Genomic DNA, 13,074 nt, shown 5'->3' with positions numbered 1-13,074 from the left:
CAAAGTGGGGAAGGAGACGTCAACCTTCCCAGACTGCTCTGTTTGCGGGGTGGCTCCTCCTGATTCCACGCTGCACTGGGGTGAGCTGTCTCAGAGGAGTCACCAGGCCCCTGTGATCCAGTTCCCAGAGACCTCTTGAACCCTTCCACCTGAGACAAGTGCCGATTGAGACAGTTGATTCGGACCTTTTGAACTGGGCTAATAGACTGAGGACTTTTCAGGTGGTGCCCTGGGTGTGCGATTGTAGGAAGGTTTGATTCTCCTTTTCCAACTGGGGCCAGAGGTGGGCAGGCGGGGTGACTTAATTGCTGATTTTTTCACACAGCTGAGACTTCAAGCCAGAGTAGAAGTTGCAATAGGATCGAACAGAAACCAGCTGAAAACAAGACAGAACCACTTTGCTCCACCACACCAGACAGGGCCCCAGTTTCTCAGGCCACAACACTGTACGGGCCCTCGATAAAACCCCAGGGGAAAAACCAAAGGGAGTAAACCATGGGGCGGAATCAGCGGAAAAACTCTGGTAACATGAATAACCAGAATAGATCAACCCCCCCAAGAAAAGATACGGCAGATGTGATTGAAGATCCCATTCATAAACAACTGGCTGAGATGTCAGAAGTCGAATTCAGAATTTGGTTTGTAGACAAGATTAATAAAATGGAATTAGGAATTCGAGGAGAAATTCAAAAGTTGTCTCAAGAATTTAACGAATTTAAAGACAAAACCACCAAAGACTTAGACACACTGAAACAAGAACTTACAGCCCTCAAAGATATGAAAAATACAGTAGAATCCCTCAGTAACAGAATGGAGCAAGCAGAAGAAAGGATTTCTGACATTGAAGATAAAGTCTTCGAACGCTCCCAATCTCTCAAAGAGGAAGAGAAATGGAGAGCAAAAACGGATCACTCACTCAGAGAGCTCTCAGATAATTCGAAAAAACATAACATAAGGGTTATAGGAATTTCGGAGGCTGATGATGTGGCAGCCAAGGGCACAGAGGCCCTTCTACATGAAATTATGAAAGAAAATTTTCCAGACATGCCTAGAGAATCTGAAATTCAGATAGCAGACAGCTTCAGAACCCCAGCACGATTCAACCCCAAAAAGCCATCTCCCAGACATATCATAATCAGCTTCACTAAAGTTAACATGAAAGAGAAGATTCTCAAAGCAGCCCGGCGAAAGAAAACTATAACGTACAAAGGTAAGAATATTAGAATAACTGCAGATCTCTCTGCTGAAACTTTTCAAGCAAGAAGAGGCTGGTCATCAACTTTTAATCTCCTAAAGCAAAAAAACTTTCAACCCAGGATCTTGTATCCAGCTAAACTGAGTTTCATCTATGATGGAGAAATTAAATACTTCAATGACATTCATATGTTGAAAAAATTTGCCATAAGTAAACCAGCTCTTCAGGATGTTCTCAGACCTATCCTCCACAATGACCAACCCAATCCTATACCACAAAAGTAAACTCACTCAGAAACTTCGGATCAAACTCCAACTTCCACACTGGCGAAAGGATTAAAAATGTCCACTGGACCTTTGAAAAACTCGATACCCAAAATTCCACCAGACTTATCCTTACTCTCCATCAATGTGAATGGCTTAAACTGTCCTCTAAAGAGGCATAGGTTAGCTGACTGGATACAAAAACTTAAGCCAGATATTTGTTGCATACAAGAGTCACATCTCAACTTAAAAGACAAATACAGACTCAGGGTGAAAGGATGGTCATCCATATTTCAGGCAAATGGTAATCAGAAAAAAGCAGGTGTTGCAATTTTATTTGCAGATACAGTAGGCTTTAAACCATCAAAAGTAAGGAAGGACAAGAATGGTCACTTCATATTTGTTAAGGGTAATACTCAATATGACGAGATCTCAATTATTAATATCTATGCACCCAACCAGAATGCACCTCAATTTATAAGAGAAACTCTAACAGACATGAGTAACTTGATTTCCTCCAGCTCCATAATCGTTGGAGATTTCAACACTCCCTTGGCAGTGTTGGATCGATCCTCCAGAAAGAAGCTGAGCAAAGAAATCTTAGATTTAAACCTAACCATCCAGTATTTAGATTTAGCAGACATCTACAGAACATTTCATCCCAACAAAACTGAATACACATACTTCTCATCAGCCCACGGAACTTACTCCAAAATTGATCACATTTTAGGTCACAAGTCTAACCTCAGTAAATTTAAAGGAATAGAAATTATTCCATGCATCTTCTCGGACCATCATGGAATAAAACTTGAATTGAGTAACAACAGGAATCTGCATACCCATACAAAAACATGGAAGTTAAATAACCTTATGCTGAATGATAGCTGGGTCAGAGATGAGATTAAGAAAGAAATCACCAATTTTTTGGAACAAAATGACAATGAAGACACAAGCTATCAGAACCTCTGGGACACTGCAAAGGCAGTTCTAAGAGGGAAATTTATAGCACTGCAAGCCTTCCTCAAGAGAACGGAAAGAGAGGACGTTAACAACTTAATGGGACATCTCACGCAACTGGAAAAGGAAGAACATTCCAACCCCAAACCCAGTAGAAGAAAAGAAATAACCAAAATTAGAGCAGAATTAAATGAAATTGAAAACAAAAGAATAATACAACAGATCAATAAATCAAAAAGCTGGTTTTTTGAAAAGGTCAATAAAATAGATAAACCTCTGGCCAACCTAATCAGGAAAAAAAGAGTAAAATCTCTAATATCATCAATCAGAAACAACAAAGACAAAATAACCACAGACTCATCAGAAATCCAAAAAATCCTTAATGAATATTACAAGAAACTTTATTCTCAGAAATATGAAAATCTGAAGGAAATAGACCGGTACTTGGAAGCACGCCACCTTCCAAGACTTAACCAGAATCAAGTGGAAATGTTGAACAGACCCATAACAAGTTCAGAAATAGCATCAACTATACAAAACCTCCCTAAAAAGAAAAGCCCGGGACCAGATGGTTTCACGTCAGAATTCTACCAAACCTTTAAAGAGGAATTAGTACCTATATTACTCAACCTGTTCCAAAATGTAGAAAAAGAAGGAAGACTACCCAACACGTTCTATGAAGCAAACATCACCCTGATCCCCAAACCAGGAAAAGACCCAACAAGAAAAGAAAATTATAGACCAATATCACTAATGAATATAGATGCAAAAATATTCAACAAGATCCTAACAAACAGAATCCAACAACACATCAAACAAATTATACATCATGACCAAGTTGGTTTTATCCCAGGGTCTCAAGGCTGGTTCAATATACGTAAATCTATAAATGTAATTCAGCACATAAACAAATTAAAAAACAAAGACCATATGATTCTCTCAATTGATGCAGAAAAAGCTTTTGATAATATCCAGCATCCCTTCATGATCAGAACACTCAAGAAAATTGGTCTAGAAGGGACTTTTCTTAAACTGATAGAGGCTATCTACAGCAAACCCACAGCCAATATCATATTGAATGGAGTTAAATTGGAATCATTTCCACTCAGATCAGGAACCAGACAAGGCTGCCCATTGTCTCCATTGCTTTTCAACATTGTAATGGAAGTTTTAGCCACCGCAATTAGGGAAGAAAAGGCGATCAAGGGTATCCATATAGGGTCAGAAGAGATCAAACTCTCGCTCTTCGCAGATGATATGATTGTGTATCTGGAAAACACTAGGGACTCTACTACAAAACTCCTAGAAGTGATCAAGGAATACAGCAGCGTCTCAGGTTACAAAATCAACATTCATAAATCGGTAGCCTTTATATACACCAACAACAGTCAAATTGAAAAAGCAGTTAAGGACTCTATCCCATTCACAGTAGTGCCAAAGAAGATGAAATATTTGGGAATTTACCTAACAAAAGACGTGAAAGATCTCTATAAAGAGAACTATGAAACTCTAAGAAAAGAAATAGCTGAAAATGTTAACAAATGGAAAAACATACCATGCTCATGGCTGGGAAGAATCAACATTATCAAAATGTCCATACTACCCAAAGCAATATATAATTTCAACGCACTCCCTGTTAAAGCTCCACTGTCATATTTTAAAGATCTTGAAAAAACATTACTTCGTTTTATATGGAATCAGAAAAAACCTCGAATAGCCAAGACATTACTCAGAAATAAAAACAAAACAGGAGGAATCACACTACCAGACCTCAGACTTTACTACAAATCGATAGTGATCAAAACAGCATGGTATTGGCACAAAAACAGAGAAGTAGATATCTGGAATAGAATAGAGAACCAAGAGATGAATCCAGCTACTTACCGCTATTTGATTTTTGACAAGCCAATTAAAAACATTCAGTGGGGAAAAGATTCCCTATTTAACAAATGGTGCTGGGTGAACTGGCTGGCAACCTGCAGAAGACTGAAATTAGACCCACACCTTTCACCATTAACTAAGATAGACTCTCATTGGATTAAAGATTTAAACTTAAGACATGAAACTATAAAAATACTAGAGGAGAATGCAGGGAAAACCCTTGAAGAAATTGGTCTGGGTGAGTATTTCATGAGGAGAACCCCCCGGGCAATTGAAGCAGCTTCAAAAATACACTACTGGGACTTGATCAAACTAAAAAGCTTCTGCACAGCTAAGAACACAGTAAGCAGAGCAAGCAGACAGCCCTCAGAATGGGAGAAGATATTTGCAGGGTATAACTCTGACAAAGGTTTAATAACCAGAATCCACAGAGAACTCAAACGCATCAGCAAGAAAAAAACAAGGGATCCCATCGCAGGCTGGGCAAGGGATTTGAAGAGAAACTTCTCTGAAGAAGACAGGCGCACGGCCTTCAGACATATGAAAAAATGCTCATCATCTTTAATCATCAGAGAAATGCAAATCAAAACTACTTTGAGATATCATCTAACTCCAATGAGACTAGCCTATATCACAAAATCTCAAGACCAGAGATGTTGGCGTGGATGCGGAGAAAAGGGAACACTTCTGCACTGCTGGTGGGAATGCAAATTAATACATTCCTTTTGGAGGGATATATGGAGAACACTCAGAGATCTAAAAATAGATCTGCCATTCAATCCTGTAATTCCTCTGCTGGGCATATACCCAGAAGACCAAAAATCACAACATAACAAAGATATTTGTACCAGAATGTGTATTGCAGCCCAATTCATAATTGCTAAGTCATGGAAAAAGCCGAAGTGCCCATCGATCCACGAATGGATTAATAAATTGTGGTATATGTATACCATGGAATACTATGCAGCCTTAAAGAAAGATGGAGACTTTACCTCTTTCATGTTTACATGGATGGAGCTGGAACATATTCTTCTTAGTAAAGTATCCCAAGAATGGAAGAAAAAATATCCAATGTACACAGCCCTACTATGAAACTAATTTGGGACTCTCACATGAAAGCTATAACCCAACTACAACTTAACAATAGGGGGAAGTGGGAAAGGGGGGGGTGGGTAGAGGGAGGGGAATCGGTGGGATCACACCTGTGGTGCATATTACAGGGGTATTTGCGAAACTTGGTAAATGTAGAATATAAATGTTTTGGCACAGTAACTGAGATAACGCCGGAAAGGCTATGTTAACCACTGGGATAAAAATGTGTCAAATGGTTTATGAAGTGAGTGTATGATGCCCCATAATCATATCATTGTATACACTTATGATTTAATAAAAAAATTAAAAAAAAAAATAAAAAATAAAAAATTACTTCCTTTAGATAAATATTGAAAAAATAGAAAGGTTTGGTGACACGTGGAGAAACCCAGAATATGTCACGATATGGGAGTTACATTTTGTAGAAATCTCTTAGAGCCTAATCCAAGCGTCCTCAAACTTTTTAAACAGGGGGCCAATTCTCTGTCCCTCAGACCGTTGGAGGGCCGGACTATAGTTTAAAAAAAAAAAAACAACTATGAACAAATTCCTATGCACACTGCACATATCTTTTTTTGAAGTAAAAAACAAAATGGGAACAAATACAATTCACACTGCTTCATGTGGCCCATGGGCCGCAGTTTGAGGACGCCTGGTCTAATATCTAGTAATGCTCATTGTATGCAATTAGACTCCCAATTAATCCTCTAAACTAGATTATGTGTGCCAGGTACAAATTTATTCTAACAACAAAATTAACAGTCATGGGAGGAATAACAAGTCTAAAAACGAAAACCAGAGATCCATATCAATTTCCCCAGTGCTGAAATTGATGAACAAACCATAGTACAATCCTATTAAAGAAAACAGTGTGTAGTGACAGTTACCAAACTACAGCTACCTGCTACAAATTGGATAAATCGAAAAACCAAAATCTTGATGTAACAAAAACAGAAACAGTAGAATAAATGGAGTATGTTGTTTCAATAATTTTAAAGCATGCAAAACTGCACAACTGTACAGTCTAACATTGAGGGTTAGCAGTGCAGATGGTGAGAGATGAAGGTGAGCAAATGTGTGGTACAGGATGAGCCCCCTGAAAGCTGATGCCCTGGGCAGGAGGGCCATGGGCCAGGGAAGAGGCACACTCTGGACCTGAGAGATAAGGATATTTTATTTTTGAATGTGTGGAGAATACAGGTGTCTGACATGCTAGACCTGAGAGATAAGAACCACAGTGTCTGACAACCTGTTTTTTATAAATAAAATTTACATATTTCATAATTATTTTGTATTTATTAAATATGAAATCAAAATTAGCAACCCTATATTCAATGACTATAACCACAATAAACCACATAAACCAAAGTATGGTCCTGGCACACTGGTGTTCCCTCTCTGCTCCTGGTTCTGCTAATGCTACAAACAAGATTTTTTTTTTTTGAGTTATTAAAAGACTCTCTACTCCTGGGAATTGCCAGGCAAGGAGGGTCATGACTGGACCATATACTTCTTGTGTTAGAAGAGCAAAGGTGAAAAATTATAAACAAACATGAAAAAATATGCTTCAATCTTCATTAATTTTCCTACAGTCCCTGCAGCACAAAATATATCCTCACGATGTTTTATGTGTTTGCTTCTCAGTTTAATTGAAGACACCCAAGCAATGACAGAGGACGGCTGTCAGTGCTGACCTGTGACCTCTCCCACACCACCCTCCCTCTCACTGTCACTTCGGACTCTGGAGAAGCAAGGGAGACAGGAAAGAAGCAATTCATATTAACTAGGGAATCGTAGAAAGAAATACAGTTACTTAAAAGGAGAAACTAAAGAAAAAAAGGGCCGATTTCTTTTCCATCTGTTTCCACTGCAACCTTCTTAAAAAGTAGAAACAAAAGTGTGACAGCCCATAAGCATTAGAGCCATTATTATAATCACATGGGCAAAAACGTGCACTGCATTCACACTAGACAGTGCCAAAAAGATTGAATGAAGTGCAAAGAATCTCACTGGAAACAGAAAGACAGTGTAGGGAAAGCAGTGAACACGGGGGTCTCAGCAGAGCTTATTTGGCCTGGAGCACACACAGCCCCCCAGCAGGTGAGCTGGAGGAGCCCATCTCTGCCGCCCAGGGGAGCACACACCTTGCAGTGTGGGTGCAGAGCCGCACTTACCTGCCACCCACCTCCAGTTTATGACCAGCCTCAGGTGTGAAGTGCCGTGGGCGCGGCCGACCCAAACTGCTCGTTTCCTGCTTCTCACAGGATGGCAGTCGGCTCCCATCACCACCACCTCGCACACTGTTTAATATCAGTGTGTCATTGATAAGAAACCACTAAGAGAAAATCGGCTTAACTGCACAGAGTTCTTTATAAATATGAAACCAAATTTCTAAATTATAAGAATAATGATATTTCAACAGGAAAAAAATACTGTTTCAGAAAATAGCATCTGAAAACCAACACATCTGGATAAACTGCCTCTTCTGACTGTGCTTCATGGTCACCCCTCTATAAACACAAACACCAGGGAACTCGCCTGTGTGGAACCGAAAACTGCCAGAAAGGCGGGGGGAATGATGTTCTAAGTACATCCGACAGATAATAGCTAAAAACAAGATCAGAATTTACAGACCACACAATGTTCAGTGCATTGACTGGCCCACTGAAAACTAAGTGCCTAGGATAAATAAGTGACCGTTACACTCACAAAGAAGCGCAGGGCGTCTGGCATAATCATAATGTCTGTTTAACGGAACAGAGCTACCACCGCACAGAGTTACACTGGGCCGGAGGCCCGGGGACACTGCTGACACCTGGTCATGTCTGTTTAACGGAACAGAGCTACCACGGCACAGAGTTACACTGAGCCGGAGGCCCGGGGGCACTGCTGACACCTGGTCATGTCTGTTTAACGGAACAGAGCTACCACCACACAGAGTTGGAATTTAATCAAAATTTTTTTGGGTGGGTTTACTTTTGTGGTGGAGAATTATGCTGGTCTTTATGGAGGATAGGTCTAAGAATGTCCTGGAGAGCTGGTTTAGTTGTGGCAAATTTCTTCAACATGTGAATGTCGTTGAAGTATTTAATTTCTCCGTCATAAATGAAGCTCAGTTTAGCTGGGTACAGGATCCTGTGTTGAAAGTTATTTTGTTTTAGGAGATTAAAAATCGAAGACTATCCTCTTCTAGCTTGAAAGGTTTCAGCAGAGAGATCTGCAGTTATTCTGATATTTTTCCCCTTGTAGGTAATGGTTTTCTTTCGTCTGGCAGCTTTCTGAATTTTCTCCTTCATATTAACTTTAGTGAAATTGATTATGATGTGTCTGGGGGATGTCTTATTTGGGTTGAGTCATGCTGGAGTTCTGAAACTGTCTGCTATCTGAATTTCGGAATCTCTTGGCATGTCTGGAAAGTTCTCCTTCATAATCTCATGGAGAAGAGACTCTGTGCCATGTGAAGCCCCTTCATCACTTTTGGGAATCCCTATAAGACGAATATTGGTTTTCTTCAAATTATTCGAGAGCTCTCTGAGAGAGTGGTCTGTTTTTGCTCTCCATTTCTTTTCTTCTTTGAGGGTTTGGGAGCGTTTGAAAGCTTTGTCTTCAATGTCAGAAATCCTTTCTTCTGCTTGCTCCATTCTGTTACTGGAGGGATTCTACTGTGTTTCTCAGATCTTTGACGGATGTAACTTCTTGTCTCAATGTGTCAAAATCTTTGGTCATTTGGTCTTTGAATCTGTTTAATTCTTGAGATAACTTTTGGAATTCTAATCCGATCTTATTTGCTATCCAGATCCTGAATTCAATTTCTGACATCTCAGCTATTTGTTTGTGCATGGCGTCTTGTGCTGTTTCTGCCCCATTGATCCTTGGGGGAGTTGATCTACTCTGATTATTCCTATTGCCAGAGTTTTTCTGTTGATTTCGCCTCATGATTGTTTTTCACCATTGCCTCTGGCTGTCCTCAGAGTTGGGGAGGTGTCTCTCCAAGATTAGACCCCAGCGGGATCACTCTATTGTTGCTGGATCTTTGTAGGGAGTGACCCTGTGTAGTTCCTCTGGGGCTACTCTAGCTAGGGAGTTCTGGCTGTGGAAGCAGCTCTGGTTTGTGACACACCCGTATCCAGCAACGGGGCTGGGGGTGGTGCGCACGGTTCTGGGAGTGACAGGTGCCCAGTGACTTTGACACAGAGCCCAAGGCTCCAGCTGTCTCTGGCCAGGAGAAGAGCTTTGTGCAGAGGCAGGGAGGGCTCCAAAGGGCACACAGTTACCAGAGTTCCTGTCTAGATAAACGGGCTAGTGGAAGCTGGGAGGACACAGGAGGGAGGATGCAGGGTTGCGTGGCTCCCGCAGTTCCTGCTCAGGGAATACGGAGGCCCGGTGGGTGCAGGTCACCAGTTGGGGGTCACTGCACAGCTCTTAATGGAGGTCTGGGTGGCGCCAAGCCCAGGAGTTTGAGGTTGCTATGAGCTGTGATGTCACGGCACTCTACCCAGGGCAACAGCCCAAGGCTCCAGTGTGCCAAAACTGTCTCACTCTGCCCCTAAGGATTAAGGCTGTAAGGCAGCTCAGTGCCCACCTTTAGGCTGTTCAGTCTAGGTTACTTTGACCCCACCAATCCTCGCTCTGAGATCCTGAGGGTGGAGCTTGCCAGGGCAGTTCTTTCACAATGGCTTCCTGCGCCCAGCTCTGTGGCTCAGTGTGGGGCCCCAGACAATGCCCAAAGTTTTCCACACTCCTGTTCAAGCTCTCCCCAAGGCAGTTCAACTGAGTGCCAAGAACACCGAAACAGTTCACAGGTAAGGCCTTTCCGGTTTGCAGTCTCACTGCTTCTTGTACTTATGGTTGCCGGCGTGATTAGGTCGATCGAACACACGCAACCACTTGCCAGTTTTCCACTGTTTTTGTCCTCCTCTTGGGGTCCAGAAGTCCCTTGCTGGCTCCCTGTATCCTCAAAGGGATGATTATAGGCAGATCCCACCGGCCAGAGATGCCTGGAGTCTTGTCTCCCCAGACTCGCTGTTCCCAGTTGCAGGGAAGCTGTTACTTGGCCTCCATCTTTAATCTCTCCTGTATCACCTATTTTTATATGCATAGGCCCTCTGCCTGCTTTTTTGAGTTTAACAATACTTATTAAACATTTCCAAGTAAGTACCAAAAAAAAAAAAAAAGGCCCCACGCCTATAGCTCAGAGGCTAGGCACCAGCCACATACACTTGGGTTCGAACCAGGCCCAAGCCTACCAAACAACGATAACTACAACAACAACAACAAAAAAATAGCCGGGCATTGTTGTGGGCACCTTTAGTCCCAGCTACTTGGGAGGCTGAAGCAAGAGAATTGCTTAAGCCTAAGAGTTTGAGATTGCTGTGAACTATGACCTCAGCGCACTCAACTGAGGGCAAGATAGTGAGACTCTGTGTCCAAAAAAAAAAAAAAAAAAAAGAGTCAGTGGTGGTAGAAGGAGGAAAAAAAAGAGAAATTGTACCTCAGACACATAAGCCCACCAAATGCAGGTACATGCCCACACACACACATACTATAGGTGGAGGGGATGCAATTCAAAGAGGGCCCACAAGCCAGGCATGTTTCCCACCATGGCCTTACACTGCTTTCCAACCTCCCTCACTTCCTCTGGGCTCTCCAGGGCCTCTGGGAATGTCGCCCTGGTGTTTCTGTGATCTTCCTGGTACAGCAAAGCAAGTGGCTGAGTGGCCCAGAGTTGGGAAGTGGGTAGGGAACCGGAGGGGGAATCTGCAGCAAGAAGCCAAAATGACCCATGCCCCTTGACCACCTGTCATCTCACAGTGAGGAGATAACCCCAAGAGAAAAATCAGCACCAGCCACATAATTTGTACAAATCTATCTGTAGAAGTGCCATATTTTCATTGGAATAATAACAGTAAAGAGATTTTTTTAAAAGAAAAATAAGTATATCCCCAACTTGCAACCCTCCTGTCCCAGCAATAACGGCTTTCACTTGGGTGTGCAGATTTTAGGAAAGCTGATATTCGAGCACCTCAGGGAACACTGGTCAGGCTTTTTGGAGGGAGCCTTGGGTTCAACTCCTGGTTCAGCTATGAGACTTTGGGCAAGTCCCATCTCTGAGGCTTTTGCCCTCATGTTAGTTGGAGGCACATTCCCTATCCCATGAGGACTGGCGATGATGCTTGTAAAAAACCTGGCTTTATCTCAGTGCCTGTGACTCAAGCAGTTAAGGCGCTAGCCACATACACCTGAGCTGGTGGGTTCAAATCCAGCCCAGGCCTGCCAAACAACGATGGCTACAACCAAAAAAAAAAAAAAAAAAAAAAAAGCCAGGCATTGTGGCAGGTGCCTGTAGTCCCAGCTACTTGGGAGGCTGAGTCAGGACAATCACTTGAGCCCAGGAGTCGGAGGTTGCTGTGAGCTGTGATGCCACAGTACTCTACCCAGGGCAACAGCTTGAGGCTCTGTCTCAAAAAAAGAACAAACAAAAAACCTGGCTCTAGGCCTGGCACGTGGTAGATATTTGGCCAAGGAGCAGAAGCTGCCTCCTAAAAAGCTTCTTAGCATCCTGGCCTCAGTGCTGCCCCCCAACCCTGGGCTCCAGTCACTTTTCTGGAACTCCCTGGGCTCACATGTCTTTGTGAGTCCATGTTCCAGCACTGGTCATGCATCTGCCCTCACGCATTGGACTTCCTGATGATGGAGACAGGTGCCTCTCTCTCTTTCCTGGTGCTCTGGACTCACCCTACAAGGTGTACTCATAGGTTCACACCCAGTGAATCATTTGCAGCCCAGCTCAGCCCCCCCCCCAGGTGACCTATGCCCCCAGCACTGTCTTGGTGCCTCTCCCTGTCTGAGATCTCCCATGTCCCATGAGCTTCTGGGGATAGGATTAATGCTGACCCAGCTTGGCCTCCATCATCATGCCCATGAAATGCCAGGCACAGATTGTACAGCATCCTGCAGGCCTTCATCCAATAGCTCTTTATTAAGCACCCACCATGAGGGGTAAACAGGGTGACAAGCACAGTCCCTGCTTTCATGGAACTTTCTTTTTTTTTTTTTTTTCAGTTTTGGCTGGGGCTGGGCTTGAACCCACCACCCCTGGTATATGGGGCTGGCGCCCTACTCCTTGAGCCACAGGCGCTGCCCAGGAACTAACTTTCTTATGGTGGCAGGCTGAAACAATATGCCAACAAATATACAAATTCTGGTTAGAACAAGAGCTATGAGTAGAACTGATGCTAACACTGGGGACCAATAATCTTCTACTACACACAACAGGGATGAGCTTCACAGACATAAGCAGCCAGGCGTTAAAGTGCACACACTCGATGTTTCCATTTCCATGGACAAGACTACCAGGTGCTGGTAGAAATGAGTATAATGGGGCAGCACCTGTGGCTCAGTGAGTAGGGCGCCAGCCCTAAATACCGAGGGTGGCGGTTTTGAGCCCAGCCCCGGCCAAACTGCAACAAAAAAATAGTTGGGCATTGTGGCAGGCGCCAGTAGTCCCAGCTACTCAGGAGGCTGAGACAAGAGAATCACCTAAGCCCAAGAGCTGGAGGTTGCTATAAGCTGTGATGCCATGGCACTCTACCAAGGGCAACAAAGTGAGACTCTGTCTCTAAAAAAAAAAAGGAAAAAAAGAAATGAGTATAATGGTTACCCTTGGAGAATGGAGAGGGACTAAAG

This window comes from Nycticebus coucang, chromosome 6, assembly GCF_027406575.1.
Source record: "Nycticebus coucang isolate mNycCou1 chromosome 6, mNycCou1.pri, whole genome shotgun sequence".
Classification (NCBI taxonomy): domain Eukaryota; kingdom Metazoa; phylum Chordata; class Mammalia; order Primates; family Lorisidae; genus Nycticebus; species Nycticebus coucang.
This window is presented reverse-complemented; position numbering follows the sequence as displayed.